We start from the raw sequence: 21490 nt of genomic DNA, 5'->3' as shown, positions 1-21490 counted from the left end.
AAAATCTTCAGTGTTCCATAAAAATAAAAGCCTTTTCAGAATAATTGAAACCAGCAATGCAAAACAAATGTATTTCCTTGATAAATTTAGTTTTAAGTGAGCTTTAATTTATATGCTAAATTTTTTAATTTAGTTCAAGTTTTGGCAGAGACATGTTTATTTTAATTGCTGGCCTTCAAAATTCTAGCTTAGGAATAAACATCTGCTCCTTTCCAATTTTCTGCATAAAATGAGTAAATTTCTATAAGTTGTAAATGAGGGCTGTAGACACACTATATTGCTTTTGGAAAGATTACAAAATTGCAGCAGACACTTTATGTGAATTCCATATGAGAGATTTTATAGCATGGCATGCACTACCCTTTCATCTTAGCTAGGTTCTTAGATCTATTTGTATTTAAGCTATGTATTGACAGAAAGAACATACTAGATAAGCACCTAAATGTGGTACCTAAATAACCTTCTTTGGAACACTTGTTGGGCTCCCTCATAAATTTTGAACTCTTCTCTTTGCTTTATATAGATTTACAGAACAAATGGATTCTTTCTATAAGACCAAAATTTCTCAATGAAAAAGCATAAACACAGTCTCGGCCCATCTATATTACAGGCCTTGTAAACAATTTGAGAAATGCTACTAATAATAGACAATGTGCATTTCTCCAGCTATAGCCTTGGAGGAAATCATCAAAACTTTCAGAAATTAAAATTATAGCAGCTGCAGAATCATGGGGTGTGAAAATAAGATTTTAAAAAATAAATTAAAAAATAAAGTAATAGCTGTTGAGACGTCATAAGAGGTTACATCCACCTTTTGCAAATACTGAATACTGAGAAAATCCAATTCCTATTATTAAAATGTTTTCCTCTTTCAACAATAATGGCAACATTCATGAGGGCACTGCTAAGCATGCTCGTAGCCATTAGAACCAGCCAGTCATAGACTGGGTAGCAATGACCAATGACCATTAATATGATTAAAAATGTCAACTGGGACTAAGCTGATATAAAGATATAAAGCCCATATAGTATCCATACCCCTGAAAACTCTGCAAAAAAAAATTTGTTATGGGAAATTTTAGGTAGTTTTTCCTTTATCCTATCTTTTAAAGTATTACCCAATTGCCACATAAAGGTGTCTAGCTGTGCTAACATGCATGAATCCATGAAGTGTATGGAATTCCATGAGGTGTGTGATTCCATGAAGTGGCATGTCTGGTTTAGGAAGTATCAGGGTTATCACAATAGATGTCAAAGGACCAAGAAATACAGACTTCAATGAAGCCAGTTAAGTTTCAAGATGCCGACAGCCATTCAGGAGCCTAAATAAAGATCTCTGTCCAACTGTTTCCATTGCTGAAGATCAACTGTATACTGTAAGCCCAACGACAGTAGAAAATACCAGAGTCCTCAGAAAAACTCCAGAGAATCTCCTCGATGTCAGTGATTCTCAAACTTTCAGGTGAATAAGAATTACCTGGTAAGCTTCCTAAAACAGTTTTTGGGCCCATCTAATAAAATTTTAATTCAACAGGTTAGTTGGAGCTCATAAATTCAGTTCTAATAAGCTCACAGTGGTTCCAACATGGCTGCTCCAAGGAACACTCTTTGAGAATCACTGACCACTACTGAATCAGAATCTGCATTTTACAAGATTTCCAGGTGATTTGTATGCATATTGTTAAAGTTTGAGAAGCATTACTCTAGGAAATAAGTAAATGGTTGTTTTGTACTGATTTTTTTTTTTCCTTCTTACTCTGTTATGTTGGAATAGAGAGATGGAAAAAAGGGAAGGCAGCTTCAAAAGAAACCAGAACTAAGTGCTTACATTACACTCTTTGTTGAGAAGCAAATCTACTTGACCACCTTGCTCATCTTTCTCAAGAAATGAATCATTCTCTCCTTTCTTGACCTATTACCTCTCCATCCTTACTCTACCTTACCCAGGGCTCACATTACCTCAGGTTCCACTTTAACTTCAGGTCTGTATTGTTATGGATTTACTGGGAAAATCTATGTTCATATAATTGTTCCCTCTTGAATAAAAAGTGATTTTGATTCAAACAAAGAATTAAGTTTGGATTATGCATGTTCATAAGAGCTTTTATGTCAAGAAATTAACAAGAAATTCACAGAAAATCCTTTGTCAGATTGATTTGGGAGTTAGAAACATGCTCACAACAAGAGTGAGAAATGTTCACACAGTGGCATTCCAGAGTGACCCTAGATCTTAGTGATAGGGGAAGGAAGGACAGCTTCTTTGCTGACTGTGCTGTATGTAATTTTACGTTACATATAATTACTGGGACTAGACCAAATGTGCCCCCAATTGAGTCACACAGAAGACTAAGTATGCTGTCACTACATGTAATGAATCGTCACAGAGAAGATAAAATGTAAGATATGAATATATCAAGCCTTTGGCAATAGGAAGTATCTGAGTTCACATGACTAATGCTTCCTACTTGCTGATTCACACTATTGTAGGTAGGTTTTTGCTCCAGCAGCGAAAAGCTCGTCTGCTAATAAACTACAGAGACAAAAGAGCTCCAAGGCCAACCACAAACTGTAGAAATGTAATTTAAACTAGCCAGTGTTCCTCATTCCACCACAATAACCCATATACTCTTGCTCTAGTTACTTCAATCTGCCAGAGACCTCATCCCCAGCCCAATTATTTCCATAGTCAATGAGCCTGTTACTAAATCTAAAACTTGACAGATCCATGAGTAGATTTTAGGTCGCTTAAGTATCAGGAACAAACATGCAGGGCATAGGAAACCATGGCGCTTCATCTCACTTTCTCTGACAAATTTCATGTACTGGCGCAGAGCGCTGGACAGTGAGCACAGAAACAAGGTTCTAATGCCAGCTTTTCTACCAGTTACCCTGATGCAATTCACCTGGCCTCCTTCATTCCATTCCTTCCAAAATCAGGCTATGTTCTCATTAAGATGCCTCAGTATCTAGGAGTTTGTGATTATGTAGGCATATCCATGCCGCTGGAAAGCCAAACAAACAGCTGTTCAGCAGCAAATGGAAAACAACAATCTTGGATGAGATTGGGAGCTGTAGTTTCACTAGCTCCACACAAACCATCCTCATCCTAGGTTAGGCCTTGGTGCCTTGGGCTGCTCAGAAACTGGGACACTGAATAAGGTTTGCTCATGGGAGCACCCTTCCTTACTTATTCAACTAAAAGTCTATCAAGAATACCACTCAGGCACTAACATCAGGATTCCCTTCCACATCAGGATCAGGAATTAAAATATTACCCAGACAGTAAAAGCTGCCTCCAAAAAGTCTGCAACTGCATGAAACGTAAAGAACTCACTCACCCTCATTCCCACCCCATCCCGCATATTTTTCTTAAAGGCAAATCAGATGTTCTCTTTTTTAAGAGACATGGGCAATTTTGTGTATAAATATCAGGAGAGAACCCGCATGGGGCCACAGAGGTTTTATCTTACAAGAACCACCTATATCGACAATGTCCAGTTGATGTATTTAAAGGAAGATTAAGAGCAGAAAACCAGGGAAAGATTTTCGTATTTTTATTAATAAAAACCAAATAAACCTTCCAGAACTGGATGTCTGTCCTTTCTTTCTCTGGCATCCATGTTCCCTTCTTCTGATAACAGCCACAGTTTCTATTTGGTAAGCACCTCTGCCTCTCTCAGTCAGTAACCTAAGTTCTCAGTCCCAGGGTCCCTTTTTCTCTCAGAATTGTATGTTTCTGCCTGAATCAGTTTGTAGAGATAATTCGAATTGACAATTAAAAGGTGAAATTTTTTTTTAAAAAAAAAGAAAGAAAAAAAGCATAAAATACCTTTTTAAAGTTTTACTTCAAGGACGGACCTGTAAAATTAATGTAGTTGAAAGCTGCAAAAGACTTGGAGGCTTTTCTCGGAAAGAAAGACTCAGGCATGAAGTGCAAACATCACACTTTATATTGGGCAAGGAAAAGAAAATTGCCAGAGTATTGGGAGTACTTCATGAGAGTACTTCATCAAAGTATTGGGAAGAAATCAGAGGTGGAAAAAAAGGCACAACTTGGCCAACTAAACAATGTGTTTTTCTTACTATCAGAATTCTGACTTTTTTTAATATGCCAAGACTAAAAACTTACATCTTCACAATCTTCTTTGCATCAAGATATAGTCATGTGACTATGTTGGGCCAATGATATATAAAAACAAGTGTTACCTGGGCTTCTAAAAAGGCTCTGTAAAGAGGTCTGATTTAATAAAATGAAGATGTCTAATAAGATCTTGACTTGTTCTGAGAATTTTTATAATGAGGAAAAAAAATCTTATTAACTCAGAGCCCCACTTCAGTAAATGATGAATGCAAGAACTGTCATGAGAAATGAAGAACTGCTTGCAAATATACAAATCAAACAAATAATAAGTAACTTTCCCAGTGATACTAGATTATTTAAGCACTCATACCCTACAAGTTATATCACAGTAACTACAATGACGGAGTCAGTGGGTCCTAACCAATGAGAAGACTGATTTTTCCACATTTAGGACCGTTTAGAGAACTATAGGGCATTCAAGGTGTAGCAGGAATCTGAGCTTTCACAGCATCTTTTGTGTTCATAAATCTTTGTTTATCCTTGGTGCTAAAAGCCAAACCCCAGGTTGTACCGTAACATATTATAATCTAGGTTTTCAGGAATTTCTGATGAAAACAAAGGCTCATATTAACGTTACAAGTGAATAAATGTTTCCACTTCTTTCATCTTTAGTTGATATGCTGCTTGCTAAATAAGCCAAATTTTTGGAGGAAAATGCATTACTTCGTAACAGGTTCTATTCAACTAAAGCAGACAAAGACCCATGCTAATAACCCCCCTTTCTAACTTCCTAATTCTATACATTAGAATTTTCATGAAAACTTTCATTTCAGCCAGCAAAACACCTTGCAAGAAGCAGGCAGTCAATAAATATTTGTTAAGATGATTTGAAGATACAAACACATTAACTGAACATTATAGAAAGTTAGCCTAAGGGCTCTTCACTAATCAGAAAATTACAGTGATGCTTCCTCTTTTTAACCCTGCTACCTATTTTTAACATGTTCTTTATTTCCAAGGGAAAGGACATAGCCTTGCTGGCTAAAAACACACCCTTCCCCACATCACTAGCATCCTGTAAATGGTCATAAATCACAATTGGTCCTTGTCATGAGAGAAACCGCGTGTGTCAGCTCAAACTTGTCTGCCTTATAACACAGCTGCAAGGGTAAAATCAAACACATCTAAGCGTTTAGTGGAGAAATACTGACATGGAGAAGCAAAGAAATATTGGGGGAGAAAAATTATAAGCATATTATACCTTTCTATGACAGTAGACTCCAGATCAGAAGTCAGGATGAGGTTGGTCAACCCAAAGCACTGTAGTGATAGTACCGACATACACATTATTTGGGGCTGCAGCACCTTTCTGTACTGGAAGGACTAGTAACCATTTAAAAGCCTTAAAACTCTAATTATTTGGGCAGACTATTGCAGAGTGGAGAGAAGTGGAAGTCAGGTTGACATTTAAGTGCCACTGCACTCCAGCCTGGGCAACAAAGAGTGAAACTCCGTCAAAAAAAAAAAAAAAAGAGAGAGAGAGAGAAAGAAAGAGAAAGAAATAAAGAAGGAGAGAGAGAAGGAAGGAAGGAAAGAAGGAAGGAAGGAAGGAAGGAAGGAAGGAAGGAAGGAAGGAAGGAAGGAAGGAAGGAAGGAAGGAAGGAAGGAAGGAAGGAAGGAAGGAAGGGAAAAATGTACAAGTCTTGTATTTCTCTAGTAGTACATTACAGCAATGTTTAGAGTCCACATAAATTACAGAAGGGACATAGGCGGTGTTAGTGAATACCTTCTGAAAACCCTGGAACACTCGAGAAGTGCTGTATCATTTCCTTGGGATTACAGACATTGCTTAGGTCTGCAACTAAATGATGCACAAAAGGAGGGCCCTCCAAAACTAACTCCTCTGCTTTCCTGACCCAGCTTCCCTTCCAAGCAAAAAGAAAGAGGCCCCCGAACTTACAGTAATTCCTGAAAAATAAAGTTAGAAAAATAGTATTTATGTTCTTTCAAGACAGCTGGGAGTTGGTGGATAGATGGCATAGGGAAGAAACTGACTTGAAACTGATAATGGGATCATAATAAAGGATTAGAAATGTTCACTTCTATCTATTACTAGAGTTTCTACAAAATCCCAAGACTGCCATTACAGCTTTACTAATTAGAATGGTAGCCCACACACAACTAGACTACAGACACCTATAACAGATGTTTTCTTTGAGAAAGAAATTAAAACTACCAAAGGTTTGCCAGCTGAAGGATTTCAAATGCAGTTATAGGATCATTGGTCTCCAATGATTCAATTTGCAAAGAAAAGTCTCCCACACAACCCACACATTAGATAAAGTGATATATACACCTTCTATTTCAGAACACCTTACATTTTGGATGAATGGCCTTGAATTCTGGCTTAAATTGCTTCACATTCAGTAGTTTTCCAGAAAAAGAAAACTTCACAGATCTGGATCCTGTTATTTAGTACACTAAATCCACAGCACAAAGTCAATCTATCTGGATAATTGAATATACCTGTAACTAGTGATAGGCATTAAAATGGATTAAACTAGGAGCCCTGACTTCACCATTATTTGTGTTTTGTGAAATAATTTTTATATCAATAAGTATAGCATATATAAGACTGCAACTTTCCTATCTCCCATGCATACACACACACACACACACACACACACACACACACACACACACACACACACCCGTATGCACACTCTGAGAGGCAGTATAGAATAATGAAAGGACCCCTGGGCTGAAGTCAGAAACAGCTCTGGTCCCAGCTGTCACTAACTTGCTGAAGAACCGGGACAAGCTGCACAACTGTTCCACGTTTCCGTTTACACATTAACTTATTTAACAAACATTACTTGACACAGACCTACAAGAACACAAGTTTTCTCATCTGTAAAAGGAAGGAAAATAAGACCAAGTTTATAGAATTGTTGTTAGGATTGAATAATGGGTATACTTTACACCCAAGACACATCAGGTCCATCCCTTTCTCCCCTAGTATCAGGTACTGTGTAAGGTCTGACACTTTGTCCCAGTGAGCACTGTGGAAGTACTTATCACCTTTGTCATCACCGGGTAAAGTCATTTTCCCTTCTAGTTAGTAAAGCCAGGATCTTCTTTCTAGTACATAGATATATCCTCTGAACCAGCAAATGCCTTGGCACATACTAAACACTCAATAGGCCAAGCGCTGTGGCTCACACCTGTAATCCCAGCACTTTGGGAGACCGAGGCAGGCAGATCACTTGAGGTCAGGAGTTCGAGACCAGCCTGGCCAACATAGCGAAACCCTGTCTCTACTAAAAATGCAAAAATTAGCTGGACATGACGGCACATGCCTGTAATCCCAGGTACTCGGGAGGCTGAGGCAGGAGAATGCTTGAACCAGTGAGGCAGAGGTTGCAGTCAGCCGAGATAGCACCACTGCACTCCAGCCTGGGTGACAGAATAAGACTTTGTCTTGAAAAAACAAAACAAACAAACAAAACAATAAATATTTTTGAATGAATACATTATCTTTTAATCCTTAAAATAAATCTATGGATCAACTATTACTTGTGCCATTTTACAGTTAAGGAGGGCAGAACAATTATATAAATGCTGACTATAAATTCAGGCGACTTGTCCCTTCCAACTCCACAGTGCTAAGCTTCTTATAGTTCCCAGTATTTGCTTATTATGTTATTCTTCTTAAATAATTGCCACTTACACGTATTGGCTAATGGTTGAAAAATAACAAGAGCTCAAACTATAAAATCAACTTTCAACCCCCCATCTTTAAGGAAGATAAAATAGTTGAGCTTAAAAAATAGCATGGTTTATGAGAAAACTGTATTCTCACACATACACAGAAACTATCCACATTAAGTTGTTCCTCAGTAATATGGTTTGGCTCCGTGTCCCTACCCAAATCTCATGTTGAATTGTAATCCCCAGTGTTGGGAAAGGGACCTGGTGGGAGGTGACAGGGTCATGGGAGTGGATTTCTCCCTTGCTGCTCTTGGGACAGTGAGTGAGTTCTCATGAGATCTGGTTATTTAAAAGTGTGTAGGCTGAGCATGGTGGCTCACGCTTGCAATCCCAGCACTTTGGGAGGCCACGGCTGGCAGATCACTTAAGGCCAGGAGTTTGAAATCAGCCTGGCCAACAAGACGAAACTCCATATTTACTAACAATATAAACATTAGCCTGGCGTGGTGGTGCACACCTATAATCCCACCTACTCAAGAGGCTGAGGCATAAGAATCACTTGAACCTGGGAGGCAGAGGGTGCAGTGAGCCAAGATTGCACCACCGCACTCCAGCATGGGCGACAGAGTGAGACTCTGCCTCAAAAATATAAATAAGTAAAAGTGTGTAGCACTTCCCTCTTTGCTCTCTTCCTCCTGCTCTGCCACGTGAAGAAGATGCTTGCTTTCTCTTCACCCTTCTGCCATGCTTGTAAGTTTCCTGAGGGCTCCCCAACCATGCTTCCTGTACAGCCTGCAGAACTGCGAGTCAATTAAGCCTCTTTGCTTCATAAATTACTCAGTCTCAAGTAATTCTTCATAGTAGTGCAAGAACGGACTCATACATTAAGAAGTTCCCCCAAGTGATTTCCCCAGTTTAAATTTCCATATACTTTTCCCCCAATAAAAAGCTATTTAATAAATAATCAAGAATGGTGTTTGAAATGTGAGGCAATCATTTCTCTAAAACATTTCTTCAACAAAATTTGGGCTATTTTGCTTTAAGAGCAGCAACATAATTATGCTAGGTAACTTTCAGAAGATAGTTGTAGCCCCCTAACCTGGGAATGAAACAGACCTGGGTTAGACGCTGCAAAAGTCCCTAGGCCCCATTGGCTCTAGGTCATTATTTTCACACGTTCCCCATCATAAAAGCCTACATAGCCTTCTATACAAAACACAAGCTTTACTAGCTCACAAGTACCTGTTACAGAACGATTGCCTCCTCATTGGCCTTCCTTATAAGACATATTTCCAAACTTCCATCTCCTCTCACTCTGCCCTCTCCAAAAGCAGCCTCTCCCTTACCATTTATGAGTCTTCTTCACTAAAGAAAACTTGATATGTACTTGGGCACTCAGCAGCTATTACATTTCCTGACATCAAAACACTCTCAAAAATTCATTTTAATTTAGCAATTTAACAATTCTCTAGACACAGAGAAGGGTTGAGACTAAAGTCATAAAGCTTTTAGTGACAAAACCAGAAGGTGAACCCATGTCGAATACCACATCAAATGATGTTTCTGGCATAGAGAGACTTTAAGAGAGAGAGCAAGATGATTCATAAATAAGGTATCACTATGGTACACGGAATATCTGTGTCACTACATCTCACCTTCCCCCCACCTCAAAAGACAGAGTGGGCTGGGCACAATGGTTTACACCTGTAATCCCAGTAATTTGGGAGGCTGAGGTGGGTGGATCCCTTGAGCTCAGGAGTTTGAGACCAGCCTTGGCAACATGGTAAACCTTCATCTCTACAAAAAAATTTTTTAAAAAAATTAGCAAGGCATGGTGGCACACTTCTATAGTCCCAGCTACTCGAGAATCTAAGGTGGGAGGATGACTTGAGCTGGTGAGGAGGAGTTTACAATAAGCCAAGACCTCGCCACTGCCCTCCAGCCTGGGCAACAGAGAGCCTGTCTCCAATATTAACAGTAATAAAAGGACAATGATGGTGTATGCACTCTGAAACTAGAGCAATTTATGACAGGGCAGTCATAAATCCTGAAGACACATATCAGCCATTGATTATGTCATAAATACCTGAAAGTATCAAATTTTCCAAGGCAGTCAAAAAGAGCTTCATTCTTCCACAAGAGGAAGCAGAACCTAGTATTCAAGATAGGATTTCTACAGGAAAGCAGCCCCTGCCCAGGCAGCACCTACAATAAACATGTTTATGAGCAAACAGTTCAGAAAAACATATTGTGAGTCTTAGAAACAGCATATGCCTCATTTCCTAGAGGTTGCTATAGTGCTAGGCATTTTTTTTTACTGCATTTTAGAGAAATAACTATAAAATGAGGGTCTATAACCAGCATATAACACAATAAACAACAGCATCAACTTCTGTCCTTGTTGTAAACAGTTTCCCTATGCTTTAATTGCAAATGTAAATGTTAATGCCTTGTGTGCTTTCTCAAAATAGTTTGAGACAAATTCTATTCCAAGAAAGATCTCTATATTTGTCACCTCTATCAAAGGTCCAAAGATTATAAAATTTTCGTATCGTAAATCAAGGACTGCTCCCCTCAGCCCATAGAAAAGGATGAGCTACTTCCTGTTTTCCAAGAGCTTTGGAATCCCTCTGCAGTAAAAGAGGAACTATGACAACAAAGTCCCTGAATGCAGCAAGAAAGCACAGAGAGGGAGGTGTGGCAGGCAGCCGCAGCAAGGGTGGTCACTATAGGCTTTGACCTGGAGATTAGTTAAGGCCTTTCTGAAGGTCTGCACCCAAAATAAACATAAGAAATAATAATATGCTTTGTATAACTTCCCTGATGCTAAATATGTAACAGATCTTGGGTAATTGTCCAACCCAGGTTGTATCTTCAGAGACTAATACACTGATAATCCCAGCACTTTCGGAGGCCGAGACGGGTGGATCACGAGGTCAGGAGATCGAGACCATCCTGGCTAACACTGTGAAACCCCGTCTCTACTAAAAATACAAATATTAGCTGGGTGCAGTGGCGGGCGCCTGTAGTCCCAGCTACTCGGGAGGCTGAGGCAGGAGAATGGCGGGAACCCGGAAGACGGAGCTTGCAGTGAGCCGAGATCGCACCACTGCACTCCAGCCTGGGCAACAGAGCGAGACTCTATCTCAAAAAAAAAAAAAAAAAAAAAAAAAAAAAAAAAAAAACCTGGGGTTTGTGGTTTTAAGATGAGCATTGTTAAAATGCTATTTCCTATTCAGGTTCCAAATCCTCACAAAGATTTCACTACCTAGGGCTCTCTTTGGTCCTGAGAAAACTTACACACCTCCCCATGCTGAGACATCCACTTCTCACCAACAGGTCAGGCTCAATATAACCAAATTTAATTTACTTTGTAAAGTATGTAAACTACTATTCAAGCATAGTTGCTGTCCTATTTGTAGAACTTGTATCCATATCAAGGCAACTGATTCTGCTTCCTTTTCTATTCTTCTTCCTTTCTGTCAAAATTCAAGTTTATAGTTATTGCCACTTTTTCAGTCTATTCTTTTATAAATTCCTCTCCCCAAAGGGACAGGTGGGAGTCAGACAGACCTGCAATTACATCATCTTATATTTTCTCAACTAAATTGTTTATATGTACACTTATGTAAGTGTCTTAACTGTTTAACCTAGAATATAAAGTTCTTAAGGAAAATGTCTACTTCTTTAATACTATAGCAAGACACATGATCAATACAATTTCCAAATCACCTTTAATACCAGTTAAGACCACAGTGAAAGTTTAAAGTTATGCAAATTATCAAATATATGGAAGCAAAATCATGCTTTTTCAATGAAAATCATCAGTAAGTTTTACCAAGTTGACTTTAGAAATTCTTCTGTAATTCTTTATGAAGAATTTAGAAATGTTCATGGGGTAATCTCTAAAATGAGTTTCAATTACTTAGTGTTGCTATTCTCAAGTATATTCATATTCACATGGTCAAGCATGGTAGCTCACACCTGTAATCCCAACAATTTGGGATGCCTAGGCAGGGGGATTGTTTGAGCCCAGAAGTTCGAGACTGGCCTGGGCAACATAGCAAGACCTCATCTCTACAAAAAATAAATAAGTTGAATGTGGTGGTGTGCCCCTGTAGTTATTCAGGAGACTGAGGCAGGAGGATTCCTTGAGCCCAGGAGGTCGAGACTGCAGTGAGCTGTGATTACACCCCAGCCTGGGCAACAGAGCAAGACCCTGTCTCTGAAACAAAAACAACAACAAATAAAAAGTATAGGAATAACCAATCTGAAGAACTAGATTCATCTCTGTAGAGAAGGGATATTTTTACAGACTTTTTCAAAGAATTAGCCACACCAGCACATTAAGCACCATGAAGATTAAAAAGAAGTAATTGCATTAGGAAAAAAACATTTTAACTTATCAAAATTAATGGTTATTTTTTATAAACAAATATATTTATAGAGTAAAAAGAAACAGGTCTATTTTTATGTTAATTTCCATGACTTGCTCCCTACCCATTCACTGATGAGATAAATACAGTTGATCTTATTTTTCACCTTTTAATTTATTCTGCATAGACAGATAAAATTCCCCATTGTCCTTTGCTACTTTACTTCCTCTTCGTGCATTTATCCACTAAATAAACATCTACTACCTACTGCTGTCAAAAAGGGTGCAGAGGGTTCCAGCTTGGTCTATTTGGTTGGTTTACCTTCTTACCCTAGTTTCTGCTAGAGTGACCCAGGACTCCAACCTCAGTCTCATTCTCAAGCCATCTATGCCTCATTTGATAATCTTAGACAGTCTCTTTGTTCACTCAGCATCTATTATCTGCTGATGGCTCCCATATTTACACATATTCCAGACTTCTTTCCTAAACTCCAGATTCATATATCAGAATATTGACTTCTCACCATCTACCCTTGAAAGTCTTATAGAATCTGAACTTAATAATATGCCCAACACAAACTCTCGATCTTCTCTACCAAACCTGCTCATCCTAGTCTTCCTTATTTCAGTTGATGGCAACTTCATCCTTCCAATTAGTGAAACTATAAGCCTTGAAATCATCCTTGAAACCTCTTTCTCTCATATCCCACAACCAAGGTGTCTACAAACCTTACTTGCCCTATCTTCCAAGTACAGTGCATCCTCAATCTGATGAGTTTACATCACTTTCATTGATACCACCCTGATACATACCAGAAAAATCACTCTCGGATCACCTCCCACCCTTGTGTCTGTATTCAACATCTTGGCCCAAGGCATCTGCACACACTCTACTGCCGTTACTTGATCAGTCTTGGAATTTTCCTGCCTTAAGGACTTTAGATTAAATGTTCCCTCTGCCTCCAATGCAGTTGTGTAGTTACCCACGTGACTAACTCCTTGAAGTCCTCAGAGTCTTTACTCAAATAGCATCTTCCTAATGAAGCCCACTCTGACACCCCATGACTAACTCCTTAAACTCCTCCAATCCTGTATTGTCCATTCTCATGCTGCTATGAAGAAATACCCGAGACTGGGTAATTTATAGAGGAAAGAGGTTTAAGTGACTCGCAGTTCAGCATGGCTAGGGACGCTTCAGGAAACTTACAGTTATGGTGGAAGGGGAAGCAAACACATCCTTATTCACATGGCAGCAGGAAGGAGAAGTGTAGAGTAAAAGGAGGAAAAGCCCCTTGGAAAACTTTCAGATCTCCAGAACTCACTCATTATCAAGAGAAGAGCATGGAGGTAACCACCCCCATGATTCAATTATCTCCCACAGGGTCCTTCCCACCACACCTGGGGATTATGGGAACTACAATTCAAGATGAGATTTGGATGGGGACACACCCAAACCACATCAAAGCCTTTACTCAATCACCGTCCTAATGAGGCCTATTCTAATAACCTATTTAAAGTTACAAACAACCCCTAACCCTGGCACTTCTGATTCTTCTTGACCTGTTTTAGTTTCTTTCCATTCATCACCCTCTATATAGGATGCCTTTCCTCCATTAAAGAAGTGAAATTTTTATTGGTTTTTATCAATTTATATATCCCAAATGTTCACAAAAATAGCCATAACAGGTACTTAATTAATATTCATTGAATAGGTTGGTAAGTTAAAGTACATAGCCCCCATCTTAAAGAACCTCCAAGTAAATTAGGAAAGAGATAAAGAAATGAAGCAATGATTACATTTCAAAAGTAAGAGCTACAACAAAGGCCAGCATGGGAAAAGCAGGCAAGAAGAGAGTCTGACATTTTTCCTAAACAAGGTGGTTTTACACTTGTTTAGAAAACCCACTTCCTCATAGATAAATTCTTATTGAACTTTATTATAAATACTATAGAAATTAAAGAATAATAATGTACTAAATTATAATTATTTCTCCACAGATGTGTCTCTTTTCTCATTTACTTAGTATTATCTGAAAAGGAAGCATGAACAGCTAGCATATAGGCTGTGAGAAAGCTGTAGTTTCACTTACCTACTGTAGTACTCAGAATAACAACCCACCAAAGATGTTCACATCCAAATCCCTAGAACCTATGAGTGTGTTATGTTACACGGCAAGTGGGAAGTAAGGTGCATATGGAATTTAGACTGTTAATCACCTGACCTTAAAATAAGGAAATTATCCTGGATTATCTGGGTAGGCCCAATGAAATTACAAGGATTCTTGAAGTGGAAGATGGAGGCAGAAGAGAGAGTTAGAGAGAGATTTGAAGATGTGAATCTGCTGGCTTTTAAGATGGAGGAAGAGGCCACAAGTCAAGGAATGAAGGTAGCCTCTAGAATCTGGAAAAGGCAAGAAAACAGATTGTCCCCTGAACCTCCAGAAAGGAAGACAGCCCTCCTGACACTTTGATTTTAGCCCAGTAAGACACACTTTAGAATTTTGACCTCCAGAACTGTGAGATAAACAATTTGTGTTGTTTTAAGCCAAATGTGTGATAATTTGTTACATCAGCAACAGAAAAATGAACACATCAACTGAGCATACAAAACAAAAATTGAAAACTATCATTCTCTCTTCTTGTTTACCTCTGACCCGGTCTTCAGAAGATTAAAGCTTTAGTGAATCTACATGTGTCTGTGTATTTTACATACATGTATAGCTTTTGTAAATAAAAATAGAATCATAGTGTGTATGTGTGTATAGTCTGCTAACTGGTTTTTGTAAGTCTATGACATGATAGATGTATTTTTGTATCAGTACACACAGATTTCCTTATTATGTTAATTCTAAATTGTCTTAGTCCATTTTGGCAGATCTAAGAAAATGTCATTGATGAGTAGCTTATAAATAGTAGAAATTCAATTCTCATGGCTCTGGAGACTGAGAAGTCCAAGACCAAGGCACCAACAGATTCAGTGAGGGCCCGCTTCCTCATAGATGGTTCCTTCTCACTGTGTTCTCATGTCCTGGAAGGGACAAACAAGCTCCCTTGGCCCTTTTATATAAGGGCACTAATCCAATCATGAGTGCCTTACCCTCATGATCTAATAATCTAATCTAGGAATCCACAAAATAATCTAATCTAATAATCCACAGTTCCTACCTCTTACTACCATCACCTTGGGGATCAGGTTTCAACATATAAATTTGGGGGAGACAGAAACATTCAAACCAGAGCACACATAGTCTCCAAATAATGGATTTAACCATTGCCCTATTGAATGCAGATTGGTGTCTAATTGTACTACTTTTATAAACAAAAAATATAAATATTTTCAAAAGCTTTTGTGAAGGTTAAGGGGACAATGACTGATGTAGTGCAGTAGACATAGGAGAAACACCACCAAGACCAATGCTCAAGGAAGAACTTCTTGGCCCAGGTGTGGGGAGTGTTGTCAGAGGACAATCCTAGCTGTGAACCCCTTCAGGAGCTGGAATAGTCTGAGCTGCAGAGAATGCCTGACCTAAGATCATACCCTAATGGGTGGGAGTTGACAGCCACATCCATTTACTAATGGAGGTGATTTACAAAGACCTGGCCACTTTGGCCAAACATGACACTAAACTGATTAACTATTTCAGTTCTACAGTTTCCATGTTGTTGGCCAAAGAAACACCTTGACTCTTCCTCTGTCTAATCCTGATTCTTTTCTCTTCCATTGGGTTGTTTCCAACAGCACTCACTAATAAACACTCTAAGCCCCATATCAGAGTCTACCTCACACATGACCCAAACTATAAAGCTTTGCATCTTCATTATAAACACCCACTACTCTACCATGGTATGTGGAGGACAGGTTCTCCCTATCAGAAATAAAATCAATGATGATTTCAGTTAATCAGTCTGCAAATCAGGTACAGGCATTGAGTAAATATTTTCATTCCAAAAGGAATAAATTAATCAAAAGAAAGAGTCTACAAGCCCTACACAACTATATTCCAACAATAAGAATATGTCTTGTTTTGTCTACAAGGGCACTGAATGTCTCAGCTGCCTGACTATTCTTTGGGGTTTGTTTGTTTGCTTTTAGTGTGTCAAGGAAAGTTAAATTGTGGCTTAACTTTCTTCATCAATGAAGAAATCTAATCCATTCAAGTCTAATTTATATTTGTTTCCTTCTCCTCCCTAAGGGGCATCTTTTTTCTATGCTGTCACTTCTCTTTCTACTACCCCAGATAGTCTATACATTTAGTTGTTTCCTTTTTTCACGAATATTCCCTTCTAACAACAAGGTGCCAAAACCTAATTTCCTAAGGAGCTATAAAAAGGGACCATCCTGGGCTGGGTGCAGAGGCTCATACCTATAATCCCAGCACTTTGGGAGGCTGAGCTGGCAGATCACTTGAGGTCAGGAGTTAGAGACCACCAGCCTGGCTTACGTGGTGAAGCCCCATCTCTATTAAAAATACAAAAAAAATTAGCCAGGTGTGAAGGGGTGGCCTGCCCCTCCACACCTGTGAGCCTTCCTCATTAGGTGGAATGAGAGACTTGAGAAAAGAAAGGAGACACAGAGACAAAGTATGGAGAAAGAAAAAGTGGGCCCAGGGAACCGGCGCTCAGCATACAGAGGACCCACGCAGGAACAGGTCTCTGAGTTCCCTCAGTATTTATTGATCATTACCTTTACCATCTTAGAAAAAGGGGAGTGGCAGGATAATCGGATCATCATAGGGAGAAGGTCAGCAGTAAGACATATGAATAAAGATCTCTGTGACATGAATAAGTTCAAGGAAAAGTGCTGTGCCTTGATATGCATATGCAAACATCTCCATAAACCTTTTTAGTGCATAAAGAGCAGCATTGCGCTAGCAAGTCCCACCTTTCTCCCTAAGGCGGTTTTCTCCCATCTTAGTAAATAGAACATACAATCGAGTTTTACACCGAGATGTTCCATTGCGCAGGGACAGGCAGGAGACAGATGCTTTTCTCTATCTCAGCTGCCAAGAGGCCTTCCTTCCTCCTGTACTAGTCCTCCTCAGCACAGACCCTTCACGGGTGTCAGGCTGGGGGACAATCAGGTCTTTCCCTTCCCACGAGGCCACATTTCAGACTATCACATGGGAAGAAACCTTGGACAATACCTAGCTTTCCTAGGCAGAGGTCCCTGCGACCTTTGGCAGTGTACGTGTCCCTGGGTACTTGAGATTAAGAGAATGGTGATAACTTTTCACAAGCATACTGCCTTCGGGCACTTGTTTAACAAAGCACACCCTGCACAGCCCAAAATCCTTTAAACCTTGAGTCACCACAGCACATGTCTCTTGCAAGAACAAGGTTGGGGGTAGGGTCACCGATTAACAGCATCTCAAATACAGAACAAAATGCAGTCTCTTATGTCTACTTCTTTCTATATAGACACAGTTATAGTCTGATCTTTCTTTTCCCCACACAGGTGTGGTGGTGGGCGCCTGTAATCCCAGCTACTCAGGAGGCTGGGACACAGGAATCATTGAACCAAGGAAGCGGAGGTTGCAGTGAGCAGAGATTGCACCACTACACTCCAGCCTGGGCGACAGAGCGAGACTTCATCTCAAAAAAAAAAAAAAAAAAAAAAAAGAAAAGAAAAAAAGGGACCACGCTGAAGACGTTTCCTAAAAAGGAATCTAAAGGTAACCAATTTGGCAGACAAGCTTTGTGGAAGCATTGTGACAAAGTAAAACAAAGTTAAATATTAATAATTATGGAATATAAAATTTCATTATATAAAAAGTAGCCCTTCCTAAAACTTTAAAATATTAATAATAAATGGGACAGCAAAACTTAAAGTGTCAGATGCAGTTAGATATCAAAATGGTATTTTTCCATTTCAGTAACATTATTTATTGATGTTGAAATGAGAATTTTAAAAGAGAAAAAAACTACCATTTATTTCTTAACAACATATAATTTATTTGTAAATGTCTATATGCAAAAATCATGAATTTAATCAGTTCAGGAAGAAGATTCCAGGCCATTTTTTTCCTAAATGCTTAATGACACATGCAACAATAAAATATTCAGAGAAAGAAACATGTCACAGAGGACATGACAATTTTGATAAATGATGATAAATTGTGATGCAGAATAGCAGTTTGTAAGCTGCTGTGTTCAAAAACATGTCTTTTAATAATGATTTTTGCCAAACACCATTCTGGAGACAGATTTTAAGTAAAATCCTTGTCAAATAAAATTCATACCTTATTAAAGCAGAAGTATAGTTAGTTTTAAATAAAATCATAATTTTACTTTGAATAAGAGTGCTTTATATCCAATCAATTTCTTGAGTCATTAAATATAGTTACCATCTGACCCAGCAATTTCACTCCTAGGTATATACCTAAGAGAAATAAAAACATATGTTCACACAAAAACTTGTAAATGAAAGTTCATAGCACCATTATTTTATAGCAAAAAGTAAAAACAACCCAAATATTCATCAACTGAAGAATGGATAGACAAACATGGTATATCAATACCATGGAATGTTATTCTACAATAAAATACTGACACACACACATACACTACAACATGGATGAATCTTGAAAACATGCTAAGTCAAAGAAGCCAGTCACAAAAGGCCCCTTCATATATGATTCCACTTCTATGTAATCTCCAGAATGAGAAAAACCGTAGAAATAAAAGGTACATAAGTAGTTGCCTAGGGTTGGAACTACATAGGGGATGGGGAGTAACTGATAATGAACATGGGGTTTCTTTTTGGGATAATGAACATGTCCTAAAATTGCTCATGATGATGGCTGTATAACTCTGTGAATACACAAAGCCACTAAATTGTACACTTTATGTAGGTGGACTCTAGGACAATGTAAATTATATCTCAATAAAGCGGTTAAAAATGCCACTTAAAAAGGCCAGCTATGTTGTAGCTATTTATAATGTGAAAACTTTTACAAAGTCTAAATCCCTAATTAACTAAAATATGTTTATTACTGTCCCCAAATGTCATTTCATTTCCTTTTTATAAAAACATCTGCCTATGCCACTATGAATACTTCAAGTAGTGAAAAGAAGAAAATGCTTCTAAAATCAAATGGTGTTTTCAGAACAGATTTCTTCTTAATATATTTAATTTAGATGATTTGCATGTAAATAATCCACATGTCCATCAATCATGGTTAAATATGAATCTCAGATAAGTATCCCCCAGTACAAAAAGCACACTAATAGGCCATTTCCCCTCCAAGCTCAAGCAGCATCGACTACATTTTTAATATGTGAGCTTGAATTTTAAAAAGAAAATTAAGGAGGCAAATCTGTAAGAAAAACAAGCATACGAAATCTCATAGTTTTAGAATGAAAATATGTAGGGGATTAATCCAGTGCAGGGTTACTAAGGCCTCAAAATTTGAGAAATGACTCCATGCATCTTGTGATATTCTCCTATCACCTTACTATTTTGACTATTTCTATTTACATCAAGTTCAAATTGATTCCATTGATTTGCTTTTTGTTTTCTTTTTTTTTTAACTTAGCCATATATGAGGCAATAACACCAGTGAAAACTTATAGATATGGTAAGCTATTTATATTTTTCTAACAAAGTGTAAGATAAATACATAGTTGGTAAAAACTTAAAATGCTCTTATTTATGCCACCTAAAACTGTCCTGTACATGGTCAGTAATACATACATCACACGCTGAAAAAAAGTGATCTCGTGTTATCTATAACTTTATAGATGAAAAGTTTGAAAGTAATAGTGGTTCTCAAAAGTCTATGCACATCAGAATCACCTGGAAGACTTGTGCTAAAACAAACTGCTGAGTCCCTGTATTAGTCTGTTCCTTCTGCATAACAACATACCTGACACTTTGTAATTATAACAACAGAAATGTATTTCCTGCAGTTCTGGAAGATGAGAGGTACAAGATCAAGGTCCCAGCAGAATCAATGTCTGATGAGCGCTGCTTCCAAGATGGCACCTTGATGCTATGTTTTCACGTGGCGGAAGAGACTGATGGGCAAAAGAGGCCAATGTAGTTCCTTCCAACCTTTTCATAAGGTGCTAGTCCCTTTCATGAGGTCAGAGACCTCACTGCCTAATCATCGCCTCCTAAAAGCCCCACCTCTTAATACTGTTACATTGGAGATTAAGCTTCAGCACGAATTTTGTAGGGAACACAAACATTCATGCCATAGCAGTCCCTCTCCCAGAGTTTCTCATTCAATAGGTATGGGTTGAGGTCTGAGAATTTACAAATTTCTAACAAATATCCAAGTGGTACTGCTGCTGCTGGTCTGGGGACCATCCTTCAAAAACCATCAACGAAAACCAGCTAACCCAAAGTTAGAGACAGATCAAAACTTAAATGAGAATCAAATCTTCTCTTAGATGCTCTATATTTATACGCTCCATGAAAAATGTTTAATTCTCCTAATCCTAACTTTTATTTGTTCCTTACAATAAAATATATTGTAAAATGCTAAACATCAAATTTTGTTTTTTTTTTTTTTTTTTTTTTTTTTAATTTATAAGCTTTAGAGCAGTTTCAGGTTCACAGCAACATTGAACAGAAAGTAGTGACAGTTCCCTTATAGCCCCTGCCCCAACCCACATGCACAACCTCCCTCACGATGGATATCTCCCAGCATAGCAGTACCTTTGTTGCAATCAATGAACCTACACTGATGCATTATTATCACCCGAAGTCCATAACTCATATTAGGATTCGCTATCAGGGCTGTACATTTTATAGGTGTTCACAAATGTATAATGGCATACATCCATCATTTCAGAATCATAAAGAATAGTTTCACCACCCTGAAGATCCTACATTCTCTGCCTACTCACCCTTCCCTCCCCACTAAACCACCAATCTATTTAATGACTCCATAGTTTTGCCTTTTCCAGAACATCACATAATTGCAACCATACAGAAGGTAACCTTTGCAGATTGGCTTATTTCACTTAATAATATGAATTTAAGGTTCCTATGTGTTTCTTCATGGTGTGATGGCTCATTTCTTCTTAGCACTGAATAGTATTCCATTGTCGGGGTGTACCACAATTTATTTCTCTATGCACCTACTAATGAGCATCTTGGTTGCATCCAAGTTTTGACAATCATAAATAAAATTGCTATAAACATCCATGTGCATGTTTTGTGTGGACATTTCAATTCATTTGGAGAAATACTAAGGAATGTGATTGCTGGATCATGTGGTAAGAGAATGCTTCATTTTATATGAAACCTCCTTCTTTTCTCTTAGGCCAGGTAAGTTAGGCTCTAACAAAACCCCAGGTTAGGCTCTAGGAAGATA

At 38.3% G+C, this 21490-nt stretch overlaps 1 protein-coding gene across 2 annotated transcripts in view; it reads right to left on the bottom strand.

Moving 5' to 3' along the window:
• The window catches only part of NRG1 (neuregulin 1), a 1136884-nt gene that overhangs the window by 1072907 nt on the left and 42487 nt on the right, over positions 1-21490 (bottom strand). The window lies entirely within an intron of this gene.

The sequence above is a fragment of the Rhinopithecus roxellana genome, chromosome 9 (genome assembly GCF_007565055.1).
Source record: "Rhinopithecus roxellana isolate Shanxi Qingling chromosome 9, ASM756505v1, whole genome shotgun sequence".
NCBI lineage: Eukaryota > Metazoa > Chordata > Mammalia > Primates > Cercopithecidae > Rhinopithecus > Rhinopithecus roxellana.
Note: the sequence above shows the minus strand (reverse complement) of the source record. Positions and strands in the feature narration are given on the sequence as shown.